The following is a 27,002-nucleotide window of genomic DNA, read 5'->3' on the forward strand; positions in this document are numbered from 1 at the left end:
TAAAAAGGATCCATAAGGCAGACAGTTGAGTTCTTTCCAGGCCATTTTGCCTCTCATAATGGCGTTGACATCAGAGTGGGTTGGACTAACTTGGCAACCCACTCCAGTGTTCTTGCCTGGAGAATCCCAGGCACAGGGGAGCCTGGTGGGCTTCCGTCTATGGGGTCACACAGAGTCAGACATGACTGAAGTGGCTTAGCAGCAGCAGTAGCAGCAGCGGTGCCTTAATGTCAAAGAGAGCAAGCCCAGGCTCTCCCAGGTTTCTCTGTGCATTTCTGCTTCCTGGCCACATGTCTGTATTCCTTAGATTCCCCTCATATCTATTCTTGCGGCTCTCTCTTCCATTTTACTCACTGTTTTCTTTCATGTACTTTCTTTCCACACATTGGTAGTTGCTGTAGTATTACTCCAGCCCGAGGGCAGAGAAGTGTAGGAGGCTTTGTGTGTCTGTCCTGGAGAAGGAGTGCAGTCTCCTGAAGGGGTCTGAGTATGGAGCAAGAGGTTGATAGTAATTTAGGAAGCTGGAATTTGCCTTCAAAGCTTGGGGAAGGTTGAGAGCGGGCTATTTATAATCCATCAGGGGATTAAAAAGAAAATAGGCAGGTTCGGGGATATTGCTATAGATCACCTAGACAAGATGAAAAGATAGAGCAGCTCAGGAAATGTGTTTACAGATAAGAGGCAAGTTTAAAAAGCTGGCCACAAGCATGGGGACTTTGACTGATTGCCCCTACTAAATAATGTATAAATGGATGTTATTCAACAACTAATGATATTGATTGGCAAAACAACAGTGGACAAATGGAGGCAAAAGCAGAAGACTTTGCAGTAAATCTCTGCAGTCCAGGCCCTGCTAGGGCGCCCGCGGACCTGACCTTTCTGTTTTGTCCTCCAACTAGACCGCTTTCAGCCAGCTTTGGGGGGAACTGACTCTTCATTTGCTGGGTCATTCTTTATGGCCACACATTTGAGTACCTCCTATGTCAGGTTGGATATATTTAGAAGAAAAGATGCAGCCTCAGCTCCGAAGGACCTCATGGGAGAGAGACAGGAAACAAACCCAGCTAATAAAACCATGATAATGAATTTTGTAGCAATGCAGACAAAATGTAGTGAAAATCCAGGAGGCACAGTAGTCTGAAAAGTATCTCAGAACTAGGACCTGGTGTTTTGACTGCGTTGAAAGAGCCTTGAGAAATTCCTACAGGGTGGAGAACTCACCTTCCCGCTTTCATAATGAGGATTAAACGTAAGTATCAAGAGATGACATATATTTGAAGTTCCCTGAGAAACTACAAGGGAGCCTAAAGTGAATTCAGTCCTCACCATTTCTTTCCCCAACTCTTAACATAAGCGTTTTCTTAAAAATCCCTCACAATAAGAAGATTCAAGTGGGTCAGTCAACTAGTTTGTTCTTTTATTTGTAAGATGGAGAGAAATGGGGCAGAATTTGGGAGTAGATTTTTCTGCAGTTGATATAAACATTGTTGATGAAGAAGACTTTCAGATTAAAGTTGGATTGAGAATGCAGGTTGCCTCGATGTCAGCACTTTTAAGGCCATTAAATACAGAGATAGTAGGAAGAGGTTTGGAAGATGACAAGGAGAACTCTATTCCACAAACATACCCTCCCGCTATGAGAGTCAATAAACTCTACACTACCAACCTTCAATGTTATGGGGAATTCTTAGAAACCTCTTAGAATAGATTCACCAAGAAGAGTTAGTATATTTTAGTTTCATTAAAAATATCAGGCTTCCAATGAGCCAAGAAGGTCACTGTAATCTTTAGATTTCCACTTAGGAACCTGGAGATGGCTATTTGCTGAACAGTGTCAAGGAAGAAATATAGGTGCTGCCTTTAATCAGGCAGGGAGGTTGATAATAAGTGCCCACTCACTAAAAACAATGATCAGAAGTTGGCTGAAATTTTAAGAAGCCTAGCAAAGGTTATAAAAAAAAAAAATACTATCATCGTTGTCCCACCTCAGCCCAATTAATCAGAATCTTGAGTAGCGGGGCACCAGGCATTAACCTTTTTTCAAGCTTCTTGGGTGATTCTAATATGCAACTAAGACTCAGTTCTGGGCTCCTGAACTTGGAGAGAGAATATAGGATCCAGTAACAGAGACCCAACATGATTTATTAAAGGAATAGTTTTAAGTTTTGTGCAGTGTAGAAAAAAATGGGATTGGTTACCCTAAAGTTGTTAGAGTGTAAGACATTCCAAATGTCATGGACCATCCTTGGGCCAGTAGTGTGGTTGGGTTAAAGCAAACAGGTTGTCATGGCCAGAGTCCCAGTGGAGTGCCAATGATCATAGGTAGCTTAGCCAGGTAGACAGGCTTCATCTAATCCACTGAGAACCCACATAGAACACAAAGTCATGAGAAAGCCACATTCTCTCTCTTCTTAGAGCTAAGACATTTCTCTTCTTCCCAGAAACACTGGCGCTCTTGGGTCTCAGGTCTTTAGACCCAGCCCGAATTAGACCACTGGCTTTCCTGCTTTTCCAGGTTGCAGACACTATATGGTAGCATATCTTGGCCTTCGATGTCACATTAGCCAATGCCTATGATAAATCTCCTCTTATCTGTCTGTAGATATCCTATTGATTCTGTTTCTTTGGAAAACCATAATTCAGTGATTGATTCATGTGGGTTTTCCAGAGTGGCTTAGATTTTTAACTCTCTTATCACTGAATTGTATCAGTGTCGAGTGTTTTGAAACCCTAGGACCTGATGCCCAGGAAGTATACACATATTTTGCTGATCTGAACTAAAACCCACATCCCCTTGCAAGTTACCTCTTATATGCTGCTGCTGCTGAGTCACTTCAGTCGTATCCGACTCTGTGTGACCCCATAGACGGAAGCCCACCCGGCTCCCCCGTCCCTGGGATTCTCCAGGCAAGAACACTGGAGTGGGTTGCCATTTCCTTCTCCAATATGTGAAAGTGAAAGTAAGTCGCTCAGTCGTGTCCGACCCCTAGCGACCCCACGGACTGCAGCCCACCAGGCTCCTCCATCCATGGGATTTTCCAGGCAAGAGTACTGGAGTGGCTTGCCATTGCCTTCTCCACCTCTTCTATGCAGAACCTAACTATAACCACTGAAGACCTTAAGCACCCAGTGAGCTAAGGACAGGGAGTACCCAGGGATGCAGGTCCATGCTTGCGGCCATCCCACTGGGTGTGCAGTGTGGAAGTTGACTTCCTTTTGTCTATAAACCATCCCTGCCCTTCCCTGCCGACAGCCCTGCTCTGTGTCCCCCTTTAGTACTGGCTGGGCTTCCTTTTGGGGCTCCTCACCCTATCTCATAGTAAAGATCTCCCTTTAGCTCTTCCCTTCCAATCACTTTAGGGCACTAACTTCTGCTTTGGGAGTTACACATCTGGCTCCTGGCACCGCTGTATTCCTACCCCACAGCCATCCTTCTCCAGCTGTCTTGTCACCGACCCTGGGGGAGACATGAAGACCTTGCCAAAGCACTTATTTGCATTATTTGTCAGGAAGACAGGGTGTATTATTGGCCCACGTATTTTGGTCCAGAAAGACAGTTTCTTTCTTAAATGTTTTATTATTTGGCTGCACTGGGTCTTAGTTATGGCACGTGGGACCTTCAATTATCACAGCAGCATACAGGATCTTTCAGTTGTGGCATATAAACTCTTAGCTGCGGCATGTGGGATCTAGTGCCCTGACCAGGGATGGAACCCAGGCCCTCTGCACTGGGAGTGTGAGGGCTTAGCCACTGGACCACCAGGAAAGTCCCAAGACAGCTGTTTTAATGTAAATCAGTGGTTCTCAGTCCTGGAGGGAACCCAGGGCCCCACACCTAGAGATTTAGTTGGGCTTTAACTAAACCCTCTGTGGTTATGGCAGCTTAAGTCTCTGTCTCGAAATCACATAAGGAGTGTCTATGCTTTTCAGGTGGGGTCATTAACTCATACGAAGGTCATCAGGATGGAAGGCAAGGGTGGAGAGTTGCTCCCCACAGGGCTGTGGCTGGTGACACGGAGGGCCCCTTGGAGGGGGACTCAGACACTCAGACCCACAGGGCACTGGGGTAAGGAGCCCCGGTTTAAGGGTACTCTGTTGGTAGTTTAGATTCTCAGTTAAGGCAAAGGAATCAGTGCAACCAAGCAACTAAGCAAAGTCAGTTTCTGGGAGAAGAAATGATTGTCAGCACAGAGACAGCTGCTGTTGCTCTTTTGTTTTTCTAAGTTTTGAAAGCGTGGCATAGACAGTTAACACCTTCCACCATTTAATTCATTTCTATCCTGTTTCATTTCACAAATGTTTCAAGGCGGCTAAACTCCCAAGTAATTTTATATCTTAACTTATCATATTCAAAGTATGACATCACACAAGGATGAGTAAGTAGTCTTTTTTCCCCCTCATTACAAGCCTGACTCTTTTAGTCTGGGTTACAGCTCTCTGGTGTTTTGGCATCTCTTCCCGTGGCTCAGACAGGTTGGTTTCCTTCTGTATGGAACATCCTGGCCAGTGAAAGTCAACTGAAAATACACCAGTACCTTGTTAAGACAATCCTGTTAACCTGTCGTTACCTGCCAATTACATTGTTCCTTGTTTTAGAAATCCAGTTGAAAGAGACACACTAAGAACTCCATGAGGAGTAGCCAGTTTGGGTTTTTGTAAGTATGGGTAGGAATCTGCCTCCAGCAAGTAACGCCAGTGCCGGCATGCCCAGGGAATTCCAGCTGGAGGTGGGAGTAAGTGGCACTTGGCAAAGGGGTCCTCCTGTCCTAATTGTCTAGTCTTGATTTAAAAGTGTATTGTGTATATTTTTCTGGGAGACATTATGGTTAGTCTTTTGAAGATAGTTTCTACTGAGAGTTCTCTTCTTCAGCTTGAATTTCTCAGGGATCAGTTCAGTTAAGTTCAGTCGCTCAGTCGTGTCTGACTCTTTGCGACCCCATGAATCACAGCACGCCAGGCCTCCCTGTCCATCACCAACTCCCGGAGTTCACTCAAACTCATGTCCATCGAGTCGGTGATGCCATCCAGCCATCTCATTCTCTGTCGTCCCCTTCTCCTCCTGCCCCCAGTCCTTCCCAGCATCAGAGTCTTTTCCAGTGAGTCAACTCTTCTCAGGAATAGATGTTACCATTAGATGAGAGCTCTAGAGGTGGGGCTGCGGGGAGAAGACTTGACCCCTCTGGGGCCAAAAAGTCTTCAAGATGGGGCCAACTGCTGGCTTTTTAGACTCAAATCACCTCATCCTTAGCCACAATCCAGCCAGTGCTCTTTCTCTGCCTTTTGGTATGAGTTAGTGTGAGATGAGAAATAGGAAGCATAAAGCACATGGAAGTTTTCCCCCACCATGCAGGGGAAAAATTGTTAGATCAGAGAAATCCACTCCTATTCCTTTTACTAGGAAGCTAGGGTAAAAAATAAAAAAAAAAAAGAGAAAAAGGAGGCTTTCTAGGACATAAATTCCTAGTATTCCAATTGAGAGAAGGAGAGTGAGGACGAGGAAGCTACTCAGTAGACTTTAAGCTGGGTGAGGGCAGCTAGCAGGCAAACCTTGTGTGCACTTGAATCCAAACTCAAAATATTTTTTGAATTAATAATTGATCTCAATATTGAATTTCCCCTTTGTTCACAGTTGTCAGACTCCTAAATGTCTTAAGTTTCAGAGCCCTGCATGAATAGCAGTTTCCCTAAAGCAAACAAACAGAAATGGCATTGCTTTGAAAGCTCTGTTTAGCACCTTAGTTACAAGTACTCATTAGGGTGTTCTTTCTCGAAGGTGTGCATTTGGTTGAGAGCATGTAAGTGGGTTCTGAGCCTAGCCAAATGCCTTTTCTCTTCTATACTTGACACTCTATTCTCCCAAGCCAAAGAGTGGATGACTACAGGGAAAATGTGACTCATAGCAAGTGCTGTTATTAAATCACCTTGAAGTGTCTCTTGTAAAAGATAACTCCCTGCATTGTAGAAACGTCTTTGACAAGAGAGGATTAGGGTGAAATTGCAATTACCTTGACATAAAGGAATGAATTAACTTTCCAACTTGCATTTTTGCTAGGCACAGATTCAAGCTGCTTGGAATATAAACAGAATGCATTCACAATAGCTTGGGGCACTTGAAAATTCAAAAGATGGGCATGAAGCCCCGAGATGCGAGGCAGCTTCAGAGGTATTGCTCGCCAGGAAGGGATGCTTGCCTAGACAGAAACCATCCAGGCCGTCTTGCAGCGTCTGCTCTGTGGCAACCGGCTTTAGAGGACAGTGAGCGCGGAGGCCTCGTGGAGCTAATGCCTGCTCTTCCAAGATTTGCCTTCCAAGATTGCTCATTCACTCAATTCAGCAAATATTGACAGGCACTTAGTCTGCACTGGGCCATAAGCTAAGGCTGACTGTCTTGGCTGTCATGGACTTAGGGAAGTCTGACATGAAACAAATCAAGTGGCTGAGAACCTCAGTCCACAATTCATGTGTGAAAATGCACACTTATTTATTTTCTTAAAATCAAAGCTGACTCTAAGCTCTCCTCCTGCCAGAGCAGCAGGAAATTCCAACTCCTGGGTTTGTACTGGAAGCCCAGGGCTTTCGTGAGAATTCTAAACACATGGTGAGAGCCTCCGGCCCCTGCTCCAGGGATATCCTATTTTGCCTAAGGTGTTAGATGGGAAAGAAGGCCCAAGATGGCAGCCCATTCAGACGTATTCCTGTGCCTCCAGGACAGTTGTGGGCACATGAGTCTTTGGAGGAGCTGGGAAGGCCATGGGCAGGCTCTGGCTCTCCCTACGATTGATCCTCTGTTACCATTAAGAGGTTGAGATTTACTGTTTTCACTGCCTGTATCGGTTTGGATGTTTTCATTGAAAAAAACAAAACAGAAAATAGAAATCAAGTTAACCTAGCCTAAGGGGGTAAAAAGGCACAAAATTTAAGAACCCAGATGAAAAACAAAGTCACTAATATAATTGTGCCTCTGGAAGGAATTGGAACCAGAAACTGGAAACCCTCTGTTGTGGAAAGTGAAAGACCTCCTTTTTCCTCAGGGAGGATAGAAACTTTCTGCTGCTGTAATCCACAAGTTCCACCTGTACAGATTACACTCTTAGCCTCACAGGGAAGCTAAATTGACTCTCTTTTGGTTCAAGTTCCGTATTCCCAAAGAAGAAAATCTGATTGGCTTGGCTTGGGTCAGGTGTCCATACCTTATTGTGCTCAAGAGGTGGGCACTTGCCATGTTTGGTTGGGGGAGTTTCAAGTGCTAAGGGATGGACAGGTGTTTACTGCAAGGTCTATTTGCCTAAGAAGAAAGGTGTGTTCTGGGCCTGATGTCCTCTGGGCTGATATTTGGGTACCAGATGTGGCTCCAGGCCAAGCGCCAGCTCTCACCTCACAGGCAGGCCCTCGGGACTCACAGCTGGCTCTCACCAGACTCCACCATCTGCAACACAGGGTAACAGGAGAATTCACTCTACTCTAGTTAAACCTGCAAAATCAAACCTCCCACCTCACTAAATGATGTGTGATTCTGTTATGTAATCTGTGGGTAATAATTGCTAACGTTTATTGGACACCTAAAACGGGCCAGGCACTTTGCTAAGTGTTAAGAACATTCTAATGTTCAAAATTCCACACGATCCATTTTGTTATTCAGTTTCATCTCTGTTCCTCCCACCGCACAATGTAATCTCAAATCGCAAGGTAAAATGATGATGGTCTTTATCTTTCTGCTGCTTAATTGGTTTTTAAGAGGTAATGCATGCACATGATTCCAGAGATCCAAATGTGAAAAATTAAGTCCTTCCCATCTCTATATCTCAACCATCCTCTTCTCCTCCCTAAAGGCAACCACTGGTACTGGTCTCTTACACACACATGCATAAATGTATGCATCTTTTGTTTGATTTTGCAGAAGTGGTAGATTAGAGATTTAGAATAATAAATTCTAAAATTTTCACATATTCTAAAACTTTGAAACACTATCTTGATAGTAATTCCATATTTATATGGATAGAGCATAACATTTCTGAATGGCTTCTGTTGAAACATTGTAAGGAAATGCTGTAATCTATTAGGCCAGTCCTTTATTGATTATCACCTAGGTTATTTCCTTTGCTAATATAAACAATGCTGCAAGAACAGCTTTGAGGCTATATCTTTTTGCACATGTGCCAGTAGGATAAATTCTCAGAAGTGGAATAGCAGGATTGAAGGATATATGTGTTATGGTTTCTATGGAAGTATTCAACTTACCCTGCCTTGAGGTTGTGTCAATTTACAGTCCCAGCAATAACACAGTGAGGACTGTTTCCTCATACTGTCTCCAAGAGGGCTGCATTCAGGGGTTTAATATTTGCCAGTTTGAAATGTGAGAAATCTGGTTTATTTGCTTTCTCTTAAACATTTTTAGGTGTTCCAAATCTATTTATAATAGATGTGTATTAGCATTTGTGTGTGTTGTTTGAGTGTCTGATCAGCTCCTTTGTCCATTTTTCTATTGTGTTTTGGCCTTTTTCTGTAAAATTGATTTACAGTGTTTGTATGTGTTTAGAGAATTGGTCCTTTGATACATATGTTATAAAAACTTTGTTAGATCTCTTGCCATTGTCTTTCAACTTTCTTCTGTTTGTGATGCAGTTTTAAGTTTCTATGCATTTGAGTTTATCAATTTTATTCTTTTCTTGTTTCTCAGATTTCCCCCCATAGTTAGGCTTTTCCTTCTCTAAGATTATAAAATAATTCTTTAAGTATTTTTTTAATGATTTCCCCAACCAGAATTTACTTTGATCTGATGAATAAATTTAATAATCCAACTTTTTTTTTTCTAAATGGCTTCCTAGTTGTCTCAGTATCATTTGCTGAATTGTGTTTTTCAAACACTGATATGAAATGCCACCTTTGTCATATTATACATTCTCATATGTTTTAGAGTTTATTTCTGGATTTTATTTTCTTAATCAGTCCCATGATGTTTTAATTACTCTAACTTTATGTAACACCAGCTGGTAGGACCAGTCTGCCTTCTTTTCTTTTTCAGAATTTTCTATATATTCTTGTTACTATGCATTTTTCATATACATTTTAAAATTAGTTTGTTTAGTGAGATAAAGTTCTGTCAGTATTTTCTTTGAAATCAAAGTTTAGGTCTAGTCTATTCTTTGGGTTGCCATAAATAGGACCTTTTCTTCTAGTATATTTTCCAGTTGATTATTGTTCCCATATTTAGAGCTACTGATTTCTTAGTACTCAGTTCAGTTCAGTTCAGTTCAGTCGCTCAGTCGTGTCCAACTCTCCGCGACCCCATGAATCACAGCATGCCAGGCCTCCCTGTCTATCACCAACTCCCGGAGTACACTCAAACTCATGTCCACAGAGTCGGTGATGCCATCCAGCCATCTCATTCTCCGTCGTCCCCTTCTCCTCCCGCCCCCAACCTTTCCCAGCATCAGAGTCTTTTCCAGTGAGTCAACTCGTCGCATGAGGTGGCCAAAGTATTGCAGTTTCAGCTTTAGCATCAGTCCCTCCAATGAACATCCAGGATTGATCTCCTCTAGAATGGACTGGTTGGATCTCCTTGCAGTATAAGGGACTCTCAAGAGTCTTCTCCAACACCACAGTTCAAAAGCATCGATTCTTCGGCGATCAGCTTTCTTCACAGTCCAACTCTCACATCCATACATGACCACGGGAAAAACCATAGCCTTGACTAGACGGACCTTGGTTGGCAAAGTAATGTCTCTGCTTTTTAATATGCTATCTAGGTTGGTCATAACTTTCCTTCCAAGGAGCAAGCGTCTTTTAATTTCATGGCTGCAATCAGCATCTGCAGTGATTTTGGAGCCCCAAAAAATAAAGTCTGACACTGTTTCCACTGTTTCCCCATCTATTTCCCAAGAAGTGATGGGACCAGATGCCGTGATCTTTGTTTTCTGAATGTTGAGCTTCAAGCCAACCTTTTCACTCTCTTCTTTCACTTTCATCAAGGGGCTTTTGAGTTCCTCTTCACTTTCTGCCATAAGGGTAGTGTCATCTGCATATCTGAGGTTATTGATATTTCTCCCAGCAATCTTGATTCCATCTTGTGCTTCTTCCAGCCCAGCGTTCCTCATGATGTACTCTGCATATAAGTTAAATAAGCAAGGTGACAATATACAACCTTGATGTACTCCTTTTCCTATTTGGAACCAGTCTGTTGTTCCATGTCCAGTTCTAACTGTTGCTTCCTGACCTGCATACAGGTTTCTCAAGAGGCAGGTCAGGTGGTCTGGGATTCCCATCTCTTTCAGGATGTTCCACAGTTTCTTGTGATCCACACAGTCAAAGGCTTTGGCATAGTCAATGAAGCAGAAATAGATGTTTTTCTGGAACTCTCTTGCTTTCTCCATAATCCAGCGGATGTTGGCAATTTGATCTCTGGTGCCTCTGCCTTTTCTAAAACCTGCTTGAACATCTGGGAGTTCACGGTTTACATACTGCTGAAGTCTGGCTTGGAGAATTTTGAGCATGACTTTACTAGCATGTGAGATGAATGCAATTGTGCGGTAGTTTGAGCATTCTTTGGCATTGCCTTTCTTTGGGATTGGAATGAAGACTGACCTCTTCCAGTCCTGTGGCCACTGCTGAGTTTTCCAAATTTGCTGGCATATTGAGTGCAGCACTTTCACAGCATCATCTTTCAAGACTTGAAATAGCTCAACTGGAATTCCATCACCTCCACTAGCTTTGTTCGTAGTGATGCTTTCTAAGGCCCACTTGACTTCACATTCCAAGATGTCTGGCTCTAGGTCAGTGATCACGTTATCGTGACTATCTTGGTCGTGAAGATCTTTTTTGTACAGTTCTTCTGTGTATTCCTGCCACCTCTTCTTAATATCTTCTGCTTCTGTTAGGTCCATACCGTTTCTTAGTACTAACTTTGTTTATAATGACCTTTTTGAATTTTCATATTCATTTTAATTTTTTTCCCTATTTTTATTTTTCCCCTTAGGGTTATGATCATATCATCTACACATACTGAGAATTTAACCTCCTGGCAAGTTTTAAACTTATTTGTTCCTTAACTTCGCTGATTGTATTGACAGATCTTTGTTAAAAGGTACTAGTGAAAATGGAAAACTTTGCCTTGTTGCTGATTTTAATGGGAATATTTTTCATGTCTCTGCATTAAGCATGGCTCCAGCTTTTAGCATGGGAAATGCAGATATATATTTTGTTTGTTTCATGGAACTTTACCAATATGGCCTGCCTTGTGCTTTGCACATGGAGAAACCTATACTTAGATTTGTTGCTGTTGTTCAGTCACAAAGTTGGGTCTGACTCTTTGCAACCCCATGGATTATAGCCCACCAGGCTCCTCTGTCCATGGAATTTTCCAGGCAAGAATCCTGGAGAGGGTTGCCATTTCCTTCTCCAGAGGATCTTCCCACATCAAGGATTGAACCCATGTCTCCTGCATTGGCAGGTGGATTCTTTACCGCTGAACCACCAGGGAAGGGATCTTCCCAACCCAGGGATCGAACCTGGGTCTCCCACATTGGAGGCAGACGCTTTAACCTCTGAGCCACCAGGGAAGCCTCATACTTAGATTAGCTCTTTTCAAATACCTTCTTCAGCATGGCATCTTCTTTATGACCTAGGCTATTAGTCATCTTCTTCTTCTCTGCCTTCCCACAGTACTCAACTCATCTTTTAACATCATATAACACATAATACGGAGAAGGCAGTGGCAACCCACTCCAGTACTCTTGCCTGGAAAGTGCCATGGATGGAGGAGCCTGGTAGGCTGCAGTTCATGGGGCCGCTTCAAGTCAGACACAACTGAGCGACTTCACTTTCACTTTTTACTTTCACACATTGGAGAAGGAAATGGCAGCCCATTCCAGTGTTCTTGCCTGGAGAATCCCAGGGATGGGGGAGCCTGGTGGGCTTCCGTCTATGGGGTCACACAGAGTCGGATATGACTGAAGTGACTTAGCAACAGCAGCAGCAGCTGTCTTTCCTTATGCACTGAGCTCCCTGAGAGAGCAAGCACTTTGCTTGGATCTTGGTAAGTAGTGGACACACCAAACAGCTCCCAGGAACACCTATGTGATGAAGGACACTAATGCATCACTGGACTTAAACCCCTGTCTACACTTTTATCTTGGTCCCATGGCTTTAAATACTGTCTATAGGGAATGATCCCAAGCTGATATCTCTATCCCTGTCCTGTCCACTGAGCAATTGCAACCAACTGCCAATTTGATGTATATAAATCCAGGCCATACCACTGTATGTATCACGTCTGAAGCAGAATTCTTGATTCTTTATGCAACAGCTCACCACCACCACCACATTGCCCCATCTCAGCCAGTGATACGGGAGTTGCCCTTGATTCCTTTCCCACATCTTAAACACTGCAGTATCAGTAAATCCACAAAGCTCCACCTCCAAAACATCTCCTGATTTCAGCTACTTCTCATCACATCCCCTGGACAATCATAATCATAGTCCAAGTTGCCCTTATTTTTTGGCTTAGACTCTTGCAATGTGCCTAAGCATTCATCCCATTTCTACTCCTTTCCCCACCATAATCCTTCTTTCCCCATCATAATCCATTCTCCATACAGTAACTGAATAATCTCTTAAAAGAGTGAATTGGATCATGTCACTCCCTTTGTTAAACCCCCTAATGGTTTCCCTTTAGTATTTAGGATAAAATCTAATCTCTTGATCATCACCTGTAAGGTCTGGGTCCCTTCTCCCCTTCTCTTCCCTAGCTCTTACCCCTGGATCATTAGGTGCTGCATCGCTAGCCTTCTGTCTGTTCCTCCTGCCGCAAGCTCACCTCGGCCTTTCCCTTTGCTGTTTTCTCTGCCTGGACTGCTTTCCCTCAGGGTTTTGCTTGGGCAGATCCTCCTCACTAGTCACATCTCAGCTCGATTACAAATAGAAACCTAAATCTGCTCTCCATTCCACAGTCAGAGAGTATCTGTTGAGCTCTTAAATACCCAGTACTTTTGCTCTTTATCATATCTCCCTAGTTTATGTACATCATAGAACCTATCACTACCTGAAATTTGTAGATTTCAGTGTTTATTATTTCACCCCACACCCTTACTAAAATTCAAACTCGATATGAACAGGGTCATTATCTGAGCTGTTCTTTGGAGCATGCTCAGTATTTGGGATCTTCTAGGCACATAATAAATATCTGTTGAATAAATGAAAAAAAATATGTGCATAGTACTAATGAACTCAGATATATGACAAAATGTGAGTTAATTTCTTTCCTGCTATAGTAGATAGCATCCTGGAATGTAAAGACAGTATCTCTTTCCAGGGTCCACCTAAGCTTGCTAAGAGTTTTTGTGACACACACATGTAATTTTCACAGTGAACCAATGGCCACACTACCCAGGGGAGAGTGGCCTGCGGTGGCAGCCATAATTCTGAAACCACATAATGCTGGTAGGGGGCTGTTTATTGGCAATGGATGAATTATTTTCTTGCTTGAATTCAAAACTCTTCAATGTATCCCACTGCCTAAGAGGTAGTCTGGTTTGTAAAACTGGGGGGAAAAAACCCCAAACTCTAGAAAATGGTAAAATTTTAAAGAATATTTTAGCCAGTGGCGGTCAAGTAAGTGAATTTACTGCTACATACAATGATTATTAAATCATTTTCTCCCCATCCCCACTAAGTAAATATCTAACAAATACCTAAAGAATATTCATTAAAAGTGGTGTCAAATAATAAGACTGCTCAGGATCCTCCACATACTGGCCTACCTTGAGTTACCTAACCATCTTTGTCTTCCCCATATCACCTCCCAGAGCTCTTAATAAAGGCTGATGCTCAGTAAAGGTTTAGAAATGAAAGAATTTTGAATTTTTCCAAAGAGCTGCGATACTTGTACTCTTAATACCGAATTCTAAGGGGAGCCATCCAATGAGGAAGGCACACTCTGTTCCTTATGGCCCCTTCAAGGGTTTATAGCAGGAAGAAGCAGATACACAGAGCCCTGCCTTGTGTTTATGTTACCCCAGACCAACAGAACAATGTGTCCAGACTCCATTACAGCCTTTTTTGTTTTTTTTTCCCCAAAGCTTGAAATCTTCAAAACCTCTCTCTGGGTGTATTGGAAATCTCCATGTAGATGCATTTACTGTAATTAGATTCAGCCAGCCACAGTAACTCTGGAATGTGTGATGTAATTAGCAAAGGAACTAGTTGAATGCATTTGTGCAGCCTCTGAGGCATTCTTCAAAGCAAATGGCCCCATTTGGGAGGAGGTGGGATGCTGCACACTGCACAGAGACTGTACAGCTATAAACACTGTCTAGGCTGACTGTCAGAGGCAAGTATGTTCTCATTAAGACTGTGAAATGGCTCCCCCTTCTCCAGCCGAAACGCTCTGAGTGCATTTTTCCCCTGAAACGGAATCTTGCAGGTTTGGTTTTCACTCAAAGTGGAATTTAACTTTTCTCTAAGTCTCAACATTTTGGAGAGGTGAGGGAGGGACTGTTCTTCCTTCTGATGTAGGAAGGGTTTTTAAAAAAGGAATTGAGCCAATCAAGTTTACAGAATTAAAGATTCTTAACAATGAAATCACCCCAACTAGAAACACCTGGCTGAGTGTTTGGAGACGTGAAGGTGATGATGACAGTGGTGAATTCTCAAGTGTGGCAGCAAATCTTTCACAGTGTAAAGCTATTGCCAAGTAATGGCAGCTCAGGGGGATACTGCCTGTGGTCAGCTAAATAGTTAGCCCCCTCCCAAAAAAGTTCTTATTCCCAGATACTGGGGTTATGTTAGGTTACATGGAAAAGGGAAATGAAAATGCTGATTTAATATTTGTTTTATTTATTTGGCTGCACCAGGCCTTGGTGGTGGCACACAGGATCTTCTATCTCCATTGCAGCATGCAGGATCTATTAGTTACAGCATGTGGCATCTAGTTTCCCGACCAGGGATTGAACCTGGCTTCCCTGCATTAGGAGCTCAGCATCTTAGCCACTGCACCATGAGGGAAGTCCCTAAGATGCTGATTTTAAACTAGGGAGATTATCCTGGATTATGCTTTGGACAAAAATGGAGATAGCAAGGAGAGGATAAACTAAAGTCAGCAATGACAATAGTGGGAAGGGCCAGCAGGAGGTTGGAATAGTAGAAGGGGTTGGGGGGAGACCTTCTTGTTTGTGAAGTTTGTGAAGTACTTGGGTATGCCACATATGGCGATGCCTCATCCACTTCACAAGCCACTGGTCAGGGGCCAGATCTGCTTTTGAGTCCTGGTGATACCTCTGTTCTGAGCATCAGAACTGTCCCGTGTGATGGGGAGACTTCCTCTGCCTCCAGGGTTGTTAGGATCAAGTGAGGAGCAGCAACTATTACTGGTGAACTGTGATTCTAGATCTATAACATGGTGTCATGTGAGATGTAAGCCTCTGAGGCAAGCTACTTGTTTGCCCTTTTGCCCAAAACTTCCCTGAATTCTGGCTCACACAATTGCAACCTTGAACTATCAAGTCTGGCTCAGAGCTAACAACCTGAATTTGGTGAAAACTCCAAGCCTGATCTTGTTGGTGGCTTTGGGAATGCTTTTCACACTATTTGACATCTGTGTTGGCTTATCTGTGAAATTAGCAGAAAATCATCCCACCCCAGAGATGTCCATCCACTCTCTCTAGCCAAAGCCCACAGGGCTATATTCCTGGGAGGGTCTCACTCTCCCTTCTAAAGCGCTTGGGGGTGGTCTGCAGTTTTTTTCCCATTAAGAACACAGGCGAGTACATCCCTGTGAAGCCAGACACTGGAACAAATGGCTCTCTTGGTCTCCAAGCCTCTCTGCCTTCGGTCTTGCCAGTGAACTTGAGTGACTTTCAGAGTAGAGCTGATGGGCAGGTGTGGATGATCACAAAGCTGAAGGATGACCCCATGGAGAGATAGTCATGGTGATAGAGATGAAGCCAGCTATCTCTGCAGCCTCATCTCCTAACACCTCCACACCAGGCAGCCCGACCTTTCTCTTCGTCTTCTGCACCAAGCTTGTCCCAGCTCTGCCTGTGGTACCCTCTGCCCAGAAGGCTTTGCCTTCACATGTCTGCATGGCTGCCCCTTTCCTTCATTTGGATCTTGGCTGGAATGTCATTTCCTCAGACCCGCCATGCCTGAGCACCCTGTTCATGGTGCCAAGTCCCATTCCTGTTTGTCGCTCATGGGATTTGTTTTGTTCTGGGTCCTTATCACTACTGAAAATCTTGTCTTTTTTTTTTTTCTAGCCGCTGGAGTGGAAGCACCCTGAGAGCAGGATCCTCTCTGTCCTGTTCAGTGCTATAGCCCCAGGGCCTGGAGAAGAGGCTGGACACCTCGTGCTCCATGCTTGTGTGCTGTGTGGGCACCCTGGGTCACCGGGGGAGAGCTGGGCAGGGCCTCTCCCACTCCTCTCACGGACCGTTACTCTGGGATGTAGATCTTGTTTTTCTTGTTTTACAGGGAAACCAACAGAGGCCCAGGCTTCCCAGGTGGTGCCAGCAGTAAAGAACTCGCCTGCCAATGCAGGAGATTTAAAAGATGTGAGTTCAATCCCTGGGTTGGGAAGATTCCCTGGAAGAGGGCATGGCAACCCACTCCAGTAATCTTGCCTGGAGAATCCCATGGACAGAGGAGCATTGGCGGGCCATAGTCCACAGGGTCACACAGAGTCAGATACGACTGAAGTGACTTAGCTTGTACGTATGACAGAGGAGCCTGGTAGGCTACAGTCCATGGGATCGCAAAGAGTCGGACATGACTGAGCAACTTCACTTTCACTTTCATGCACAACAAAGGCCCAGAAAGGTTGAGTAACTTGTTCAAGAGCCCCTAGCTGGTAAGGAAGAGACCCTGGGTGAGAACCATGCTTGTCCTTGTTGAACATTCAGAGCAGTGGCTCCTAGCTCTGGGCCTGGGGGTCACACAGCTGAATGATCCATGGCCTGAGTCCAGGATGACCTCTTGACTGCCATCTTTTAAAGCAGTGCTTCTCAAATCACCCAGAGACTTGGTTAAGCTGGTGATTTGGAGTCCGTTGACATGTGTGGTAGGGAGGGCAGTTCGGAGGGCGGAATGCTGAGTATTTCTGACAAGCTCCCTGGTGACACTTTAAGAGCCAGGATTTAGCGGTCCTCTGATTTGGGAACTGGGTAGTTAGTTGTAAAACAAAGGCAGGGAAGGAAAGACCTGGTAAGTCTTGTGGTCAAATTAACTGCTGCAGCTGAGCAAAGAGAATAGCGAGTGGCCCCTCCTTCCCGGGGAGAAGCGGACACTGTCCCCTCAGCCTGGTCAGACAAGGTCCCGGAAGCTTGGGTCTAGCATGTGTGTGTATGAACCTAGGTTTGGTTTCCAGTTGTGTAGCACTTGGCTCGAGACCAGCAGAGGGGCTGAGCCAACTATAGAAAGTCATCTCTTCAGCAGTAAGTGTTTCCTGCCGTCCCCTCCTCCCCAGGCCTGGATTGCATTTCTGGCCCCCTGAAGAACAGTCACCCAACTCTCAACTCTAATTAAGAGGCTTGCCTGGGGTTTAGGAGGTTCTATGAGTGCCTACAATTTGCTGGAATTTTCTCCACTTAGAAAACAAGGGTAAAATATCTGCTCTGCTTATGTGAGAGGGTTGTCTTGAGAGTGCTTTGAAAAATAGAAAGCAGCATTTCCCAGATGTGAGTGGAATTGATTTTAGGTAGGATAGAGACCCAGAGAACATCGATCATCGGGTAAGAGCTATTCCCGTTTTAAGTTTATTTCCAACCTTCCAACTAATTTCGAAGAAAATCTCACTTTAATACTAAAATGTCTCAAATACTTCTTTTAAACATTTCCTCATATCCTTTCTCCCTCAGACCCACCCCCCCTTATAAACAGATAGAGTTGCTCATAGAGTTGCTCACTGCCTCTATCTAGTTAGAAATTAATAGCATATGTTGTTTTCTTGTACTTTTTTTGTGGCTACCTTTTATCTGTAGCAGAACATATAGGTTTTTCATTTAAGACAATTCTGTAAATCTTCCTTTTGAAGAGAAGTTTCGATAAAACATGTAAGATGACTTCAAAAAAAGTAAATATAGGTTGAAAGAGGGAGGCAGTATATGTATACATATAGCCGATTCATGTTGTACAGCAGAAACTAATCCCACATTGTAGAGCAATTGTACACAAAAAAATATAGGCTGAAACTAGGCATGGTAAAAATTATAAAGGTAATAGTCAAGTGAGTCCATCTGGGATGAGAACACACGGGAATGTAAAGGGGCATGGCGTATTATTCATGAAGGGAAACAAAGGCACCTGACCCAGCCATCTGGCCATGCTCTGCTCTACCTGTGGGCGCTCCGCATGGCTAGATCTGGGCTGGTAAATCTGCCTGAGGGTCCCTAGACAGGATGTGGATATAAGTCTTGATCCCAGCCAAGAATGTGCACCTAAATCCCATCCATGGCTAAGCAGATGTCTTCAGGTCTTTTATCTGTGGTGCCTTTGGGGGAAAATGAGCAATCTGGCTACATAAAGGCTCATCATCTTGCATTTGCCTACTGTAGAGACAAATCAGTTGCTGTGCTTTAGGCCTTGAGTTTCTTTGCTCAGTACGGTTAAAAGAGCTATAGTGATGATAACTATCAATAGATATTGTCAGTTTTGTCCTTCCCTAAATCAGTTTGAAATTGGCCAAAGGTGTTAAAGAATCTTTCTGAATTCCAAAGCAACATAAGGCAACAGAAACAATACCAGAGTCCAACATCATAGATTTGGATCAGAATCTTGGCTCAGCTACTTATTATGCACTGAATTGCCACCCCCCACCTCCCCAGTTCATATGTTGAAGTCCTAACCCCATAGCTGAGAATGTGACTATATTTGGAGTTAGAGTCTTTAAAGGGGTAGGTAATTTAAAATGAGGTCATTAGGGTGGAACTTAATTCAATAGGGCTTCCCTGGTGGCTCAGATAGTAAGAATTTGCTTGCATTGCAGGAGATTCAGGTTCAGTCCCTGGGTCAGGAAGATCCCCTGGAGAAGGGAGTGGCTAGCCACTCCAGTATTCTTGCTTGGGAAATCCCATGGATAGAGAAGCCTGGTGGGCTATAGTCCATGGGGTTGCAAAGAGTCAGACATGACTGAACAAAACTAACCCTAATTCAGTAGGATTAGTGAGTTCATAAGAAGAGAGATGACATAGAAACACGCAGAGGGACAGCCATATGAAGACCCAGGGAGAAGGAAGCCCTCTACAAGTCAAGGAGAGAGGTCTCAGAAGAAACCAGCCCTGCCAGCACCTGGATCTCAGACTTCCAGCCTCCAGGACTATGAGAAAATAAATGCTCATTGTTTGAGCCACCCAGTCTATGGTACTTTGTTACGGGAGCCTTAGCAAACTAGCTCTAACATCGTTTTACCACTGGGTGGCCTTGGATAGACGGTACAGCCTCCCTGAGTCTCAATGTCCTCGTGTATATATTGGGATGTTAGCTTTTACCTCAGAGTTACGTGTTTAAATATGCTGATACATGTAAAACACTTAGCAAAGTGCCCACTACACTGTAGATGCTGGAAATAATTGGTAGCTATTTCATTTTTATTGCTTAGATCAATCTCCCTTTCCCTCTCATTTCAAAAGGGGTGTAAGGCAAGAAAAAAAAAAAAAAAAAACAACACCAGTCCCCCATACACACACAACCATTACTGCCAACTCTTAACCTAAATCTTATTAAGATGTTAATAGCCATTATCTTACACCCCCTAACAGGAAGAGGTAGTCACCTACACTAACTCTTTTATAACTACTAAAATGGTATCACCCTGCTTGGTAGAGTCCATTCTCTTTAAAAAGTATGTCTCAAAATGGTATTTCCCATACCCAGTCAGTTCCCCAATGAGGGCATATGAAGTGGAGAGACATTAAGAGACTTGAATAGGGGCATGGTTGGTGGATGCTAGATCTGGCAGCAGAAATGCTGGTCTGTTATCAGATGACCCAGGTGAACTGTAAGGAGCTGAGGTGTATGCTCCAGTGACTCTGGACAGACATCCTTGCTCTGTTGCTTAGTATCTCTGAGACTTTAGCAGGTTACTTTTTTTTTTTTTCTCTCTTTACCTTAGTTGCTCCTCTATAAAACAGAATGATGAAAGTAGTGCAAGGCTGTTTCATTTTATATAAGGATTGTGCTCTTGGTATGATTCAAAGTGTGCATAATTAAATAGGAAAAATATATAGTGAGTTTTATATTTATTCTGATGGGTAATAGACTTTGTCTTTTCACACTTTTAACTTTGTACCTTTCTAAATAACCTAAACTTTCTAAACTTACAGATGTGTTTTATGTAAAATAATCATGAGGATTATTTGGCTGATGAGTTATTTTGTTTTTTTTAATTCTTCTCTGTAATTTTTAAAACTTTAAAACAAATTTTAAATGTGTTCAGTACAGTGAGCTCATTCTCAATATCTTCTTTTCCTTTAAAAAAGGAAAACTCAGGTCAGATGGTCAGTTTTCCCCTGAGCCTGGTAAGCATTTGCAGAATGGACACCTAGGGCTGTGGGCTGGGAGTTAAGGGGTGTGGGATGGAGCTTGTATGCAGCAGTGAAATAGTTAACCTGCCTGCCTGTCACTTAAGTGGATAGACCCAGGTTATGACTGTGTAGGGGCAGCAACAAACCCCAGTCAGGCCTTCAGAGGGCAAACGGAAGCTGGCCTCAAGTCACTTGGCATAAAACCTGAAACTAACAGGTCCATACCTGGGCTGGCTTTACAGCCACATCATGAGATATAACCTAAGTGGACCCTCAGTGGGCTTGGGAACATCTTGTGCGGTCACTGTTGGTTAGGGATAAGGCTAAAAGTACTTCCCAAGTCTCACCTATCCAACCCCCAGAGCCGAGAATACCCAGCACACACTGAGGTGAGCACCCACCTCCATGTCTCCACGTTAGCTTCAAATAGGATGCAAAGACCTGGAACACTGTGAGGTTACACCAAGAGGCTCTGCCTACCCAAGAAAAGCATCACTTGCGACTCTAAGACAACAATGGAATCTTCTGATAGCAAAGCTCAGTTAAATGTCAAGCTCTGGCTACATCAGGTGGAGGAAACTCTGGTAGGAAGGAATAACGGGAGAGTCGGACACGACTGAAGTGACTTAGCAGCAGCAGCAGCAGGTGTCCAAGGCTTTGGTGCAGACGTCCTTTTGGTTGATTGTGTTAGCAAACTTCCAGTTATTTGAACCACCCCTGGCTCTATGGAGGCTGGGGGCTATCATCTTTTGTGGCCCCCAGACCGGGCTGTCAGAACGTGGGAACTAGATTACTCATTCTGCTCCTGGGAAAGGGAACAGACTTGTGGGATTTTAAACGAATGCATTAAATTTGTTGATTTTCAAAGGGAGAAGTAGAGAAAAATAAACAAACTCTTCGAAGATCTTGGCTGCAGTACAGGGGCCGAAGTTTAAATCCCTGCTCTCAACCATGTTGCAAAACCCCTCAGTGTTCCCTGGCAGTTCATTCAGGTGGAAGGAGGGGTGCACCCTTCTTTTAGGGGGCCCAGAACTCCGTTTTATGTAAATGGAAGGACCAGCAGAGAGGGGGGAACTGTGCTCTTATGATACATGAAAAAGGACAATAGCCTCCTGGTGGTTACTGCTTTTAAAAATGTAGCTAGCTGTATATCTTAGTAATTAAAAATAAATTTAAAGTGAAGTGAGATATACGTTCTCACATGTAAGCAATACAGTGGTACAGCATTTTGAGAGATAAATTTAGCAGAAGGCATCATTATTTTCAAAATATTCCTAGTCTTTGATTTAGCCATACCCTTTTCGGGGAGTCTGTCTGAAGAAGATAATCCAAAAAATGGGCCAAGACTGATGTGGCAAGAAACTACATCAATGAAATTTATAGTAGTGAAAAATTCAAAGAACCTCTATGTTTATGACAAGGAAATGGTGGGTTAGAGTCTTGGTGGGCCAGCCTATAGTGGTTTCCTCCTTGGTGATGAAAAACAAATGACAGAGGGAAGTGCTCAGTGAGGAGCAGAAAGACAGAGGCAGGAAGTGGAGTGGAAATCTGTGGGATCGTCATGTGAAACTGTACACAGAGAAGAAGTGAAATGTATCCTGAGGCTTCCCAGGTGGTGCAGTGGTAAAGAAGCTGTCTGCCAATGCAGGAGATGCCCGTTCGATCCCTGGGTGGGGAAGATCCCCTGGAGAAGATGATAATCCACTCCAGTATTTTTTCTGGAAAATCCCACAGACAGAGGAGCCTGGTGGGCTACAGTCCAAGGGGTCAGACACAACTGACGGAGCATACATGCACACCTCTGGGTGGTAGGATTAAGATTAATTTTTATTTCCTATTTTCCTGTTTCTTCCAAATTTTTCAAAATTGAGCTTACACTATTTTAATACAACAAAGCCGACAACTCCTTCTCTATCACCAAAAAGTATAAAGAAGCATTTGCTAGTTTCCGGTTGGGGAGACAAATGTGGGCAGAGGGTGGGACTGCTTCTGACAAGGGCAGACTGTTAGCCCAGGCTCCTCTTACCTGCCCGAGGCCGAGAAGCCCAGAAGATGCTGGAGGGGACTGTAGAGCACAACGAGTGCCTCTAGATTGGCTCTTGTTTGCTTGGGGAGCAGAATGAGTTTGTGGCCTCTTCAGTGGGGAGCTGAGGTAAAGGCAGCGCTCATCCAAGTTTTTAATCCCCTCGGCTAATCACCAGCCCTTTCTTGTGGTTTTACCGGGACTCCTTTTACTAAGTGGGTGGATTTCCACTGTTTTTGTTTTTGTGTTGGACTTGGATTATGCTTTAATGTGTCACTCTGATGACAAAAGGGGTTTGCAGCAGTGGGCAGACCAGCCTCCCTGCTCTTAATAGAAAGCACGCTCCAGTACTTTATCTGTAATACATAGAGCTGCTTAGAACAAAGGGCTGCCCCTAAGACATGGTCCCCAAGAGTCTTTAATATGGACCAGACCGCTGTGAGGGTATTAATTAAATATTTTAGGCAGGATGGCTTTAGCTGGTTGGGGCATTTTTATGAGGAGAGGGAGAATATTGAAAACCCTGTCTCTTTCTGAAACAGGAACCTGTTTTGAAGGAAAGGTTCTTGGGTGGGACATTATGGGTACCAGGCTGCTAAACCTCCAGGCCAACTTGATGTCAAAAACAGACTCTCTGCATTTTTTCAACAATGTTTGAGTTGGGTCCTTGCTGTGAAATTTGGACACAGTTCTAGGGCAGTTTTAAGACAGAGAATAATAGTGAGAGTCTATGAGTACCCCAGGCATTGTTAGAGACTGTGTTCTTACAAGAATCCTGTGAGAGAGGGTTTGACAGGGTCATTTTACAGAAAAAGAAAACTGTTTTTCAAGATCACCGAGCTTGATGGAGGGGCTAAGACCAAAGCTAATTTAAAGTCCGTCTATCCTCCCATCATCTATCCATTATCTATCATCAATCATCTATCTCTATTTCAAAATACTGTATTATACACACACACACACTCTCTCTCTCTCTCAAAGTACTAGATATAAAGATAAGCTTATATTGTGGATCTTGATCTAACTGATAGGTGTTTTTCTGAATTCAAAGTAATTAGAATTATTGAACATGATGTTTTCCACAGAAGCACAGAGTTGGCTGATGTTTCTGGAAGGCAACATGGTGTGTTGTTACGTCATCCTGCCCACTCCCATGGTCTTTAGAAACTTCCAAGTTTTCCAATGTACATTTTTGCCTCTTTAGCTCAAGACCTCCCCAACCCACCTTTTCTTTCTCTGCTTTCCTCAGGGAGCAATTTCAAGAGGCTGATATGTATATATAGACATACATATCTATATATACATACATATTATTTGTTGTTTAGTTGTTAATCTGTGTCCAACTCTTTTTTTTGCGACACCATGGACTGTAGCCCACCAGACTCCTCTGTCCATGGGATTTGCCAGGCAAAAATACTGGAGTGGGTTGTCATCTCTTTCTCCAGGGGATCTTCCCAACCTAGGGATCAAACTACATTGATAGGTGGATTCTTTACAGCTGAGCCACCAGGGAAGCCCAACACACATATCTCGACCACCAAATCATCTCTCAGACACTCCATGGCTGCCCATCCCCTTGGATCCTTCCCCCCCAGCGAGGGTCTGTGGAGGACCTAATAAGGACTTGAAGTCACATGAGTCTCAGTCTGCTCAGATTCGCTGAGTAGTCTCTGCCAGAAGAGGAGTCAAGGAAATGAGGACTGCAGGGGGTGCGTGGCTCACCGCCGCCTTCCTCATCCTTTCCTGCCTGCTGAGCTCTCTGTGCCTGAGTCTCATCTCTAAACACATCATAATCCTTTTCTTCCTCAACACTCTTGGGAAGGATTAAATAACTTAATACATACGAAGCACTTAACACAGGGTGTAGCCCCCAAGCTGCTGCTATTATGACTGCTAATAAAAATAATTGATTTGAGATGTTATCTATGAGAAAGAAGATATTCGGTTTTGAATCTCAGTTCTTTCATTCACATGAGCGTTTGTGCAGATCAGCCTCCCTGAGCCTGTTTCCTCATCCTTGTAATAGGCGTGATCCACACTTGCTCACGGGGCCGTGGGGATCTCGAGCTTCTAGGGCAACACCGGCACTGGCTCTGCATCCGGGGTCTCGATCAGCCAGTTTTGTGGCTGCCTTGCCTGCCGTGGCTGACTGTGGCTGAGAGTAGGGAGCTTCTGCTTTGTGGAGTCGGCCTCCATCAGCACTTAGAGTGGGAGGTATGTGGGGCAAGCAGATGGGGGTTAAAGTCAGGGAATACTGTGTACTTGAACTGACAGTGATTCACGACACAACGACACATCTGCACAGATTGCTAAGAGTCCAGCCATTTGCCAAAGGGAGGGAGGGGGTGGTTGGGGGTGGGGCGTGGGCTATGAGCAAAGGATGTTTCGTCCCGGGGAGTATAAACACAGCATCGTCTGTGACCTAAAAAGGCTTGGTCAGGAGGACCACTGAAGCCTGTGGTCCATTATTTGGACTGCGCTTGGCCTCTCCGAGGGAGCACCCCAGGCAGCTACCTGTGTTGTATCTGAGAGCTGTCACAGGCCAGACCCAGCTCTGCCTGACTCTGCATGGGACTCCTGGCAGCTGCCTGCGTGGGGCCTGCTTTGGCTCTTTCTTGGATAAGTGCTTCTATTTGCTGCACCAGGGAGGTGCCAGCTGCTTGGAAGGCCCACTGAGAATTTGTTGAGTCTTCTGGGTCTTTTCCAGACTTGCACTGTCCTTTAGGCAGGCAGGCCCACCAATGACTTATTAGAAGCCAAGACACCTCTGCTTCATTCACAGTCCATGTGTCCAACCCTTCCCCAGGCTCAGCTTCGATTCCCCTCCTCCCCCAAGGTTTCAGAACCCTTGGTCCCCAAGCTGCAGCCTGCTTTCCTGTTGACAGCCTCACCCTCGCCCCTGGATACAGCTACTTTGGTCTCCTCATGTGGTTTCTCTCCTCCATCAGAATTAATGTAAAACTGCTGATTCGTTCTCTTGGAGCCCAGCCTAGACTTTGGGGCTCATTCTAGAATCTTCCCCTAGATTGTGTTTGGAATGCAAGAGACCTAGGTTTGAATCCTTGTTCCGCCATTTATTGAGTCAATTACTTGTCAATCCTCAGCTTGCTCACTGGTAAAAAAGAGGAAGTTATGGACCTTCATCTCAGAGTCGAGGTAAGGATTAAGTGAAATAATCCAAATACATGGATTAAATAAAAGAATGATGATAAATACATGATAAATAAAAGAAATGTTTGGCATATGATAAGCACTCAAACATGACTTTTTTTTTTCCTTATCATCACTAAGGATAAAATGCCTTTGCTTCCTCAATGTGACTTTTCTGTGCTATTTGACATCCTCAGTTGACCTCAACTTAGATTGGGGCATGGGATGACTGATAAACTTGGTTTTATTTTTGATGCCCACTTGTTTTTTTTTTTTTAATGCATACACACACTGTATTTGTATAGGTCTATGAAGGACTGATGCTAAAGCTGAAACTCCAATACTTTGGCTACCTCATGCAAAGAGTTGACTCATTGGAAAAGACTCTGATGCTGGGAAGGATTGGGGGCAGGAGGAGAAGGGGACGATAGAGGATGAGATGGCTGGATGGCATCACCGACTCAATGGACATGAGGTTGAGTGAACTCTGGGAGTTGGTGCTGGACAGGGAGGCCTGGCGTGCTGTGATTCATGGGGTTGCAAAGAGTCGGACACGACTGAGCGACTGAACTGAACTGAACTGATGTGTATTATGCATACATACACACTCACACAGATGTATCTGTGTGTTTGTGTGATTATTTACACCTGATCTAAAATTGGTGTTGTTACTAGCTGACAACTGAAATTTTGTAGCTATCTTAGAGTGATACAGATGTGATTTGAAGTTTAGGGGAAGGAAGAGCTTGGGTTTGAAGGAACATGGCTTCCTGACATTGTCCCCTGGTGTCCTGTGGCCTTGTGTGTGGTACTTCTGTCACCACCAGACACTCCTTGACATCAGAATGTCTTATTTTTCTTGCATCCTTCCTGCATGAAATGTAGTATTTGCCCAGCAAATGTTTATTGAATTAAACTGTAGCTCTCATATAATGGCCAGCTTTTCTTTTTCAATTCATATTTTTTTCTTTAAGAAAATCAATACGTAACTTCGGATATCTTTGATAGAACTAAGGGGGTTATGCTCAGTTAGGTTTTTCTCTTAATCCAGAGATGTTGTTTTCTGCACTTAGCTTGTGATAGTACTGGTTCATCAGACCTAAAAAACAGTGGCTTTGAGGGAAAAGTTTGAATTGTTTTAGAGACAAGTAAAAGCCCCAGCCCAGGTTTTTCCCAGAATAGAAAACAATAGCCCTGCCCAGGCTGGTCAACTGGGTGGAGCAAGTTATGATGCTTCATTTCATATGGGATGTAAAGCAACAATCAGTCCTTTAGAAAGAATTCCCTTGGATATGACTGGTGTCCTTATAAGCCACAGGAAG

General features: G+C 43.9%; 1 long non-coding RNA gene across 1 annotated transcript; it reads left to right on the forward strand.

The window, feature by feature from the left end:
- Nucleotides 1–16,245: 16,245 nt before the first annotated feature.
- LOC148777301 (uncharacterized) lies at nucleotides 16,246–19,327 on the forward strand. The gene is made up of 3 exons (XR_016037757.1): nucleotides 16,246–16,350; nucleotides 16,462–16,541; nucleotides 19,139–19,327. It is a non-coding gene; the product is annotated as an uncharacterized LOC148777301 (long non-coding RNA).
- Nucleotides 19,328–27,002: the final 7,675 nt, after the last annotated feature.

This window comes from Moschus berezovskii, chromosome 7, assembly GCF_049115385.1.
Source record: "Moschus berezovskii isolate FMDL1 chromosome 7, NW_MosBer_1.0, whole genome shotgun sequence".
NCBI classification, from domain to species: Eukaryota; Metazoa; Chordata; class Mammalia; order Artiodactyla; family Moschidae; genus Moschus; species Moschus berezovskii.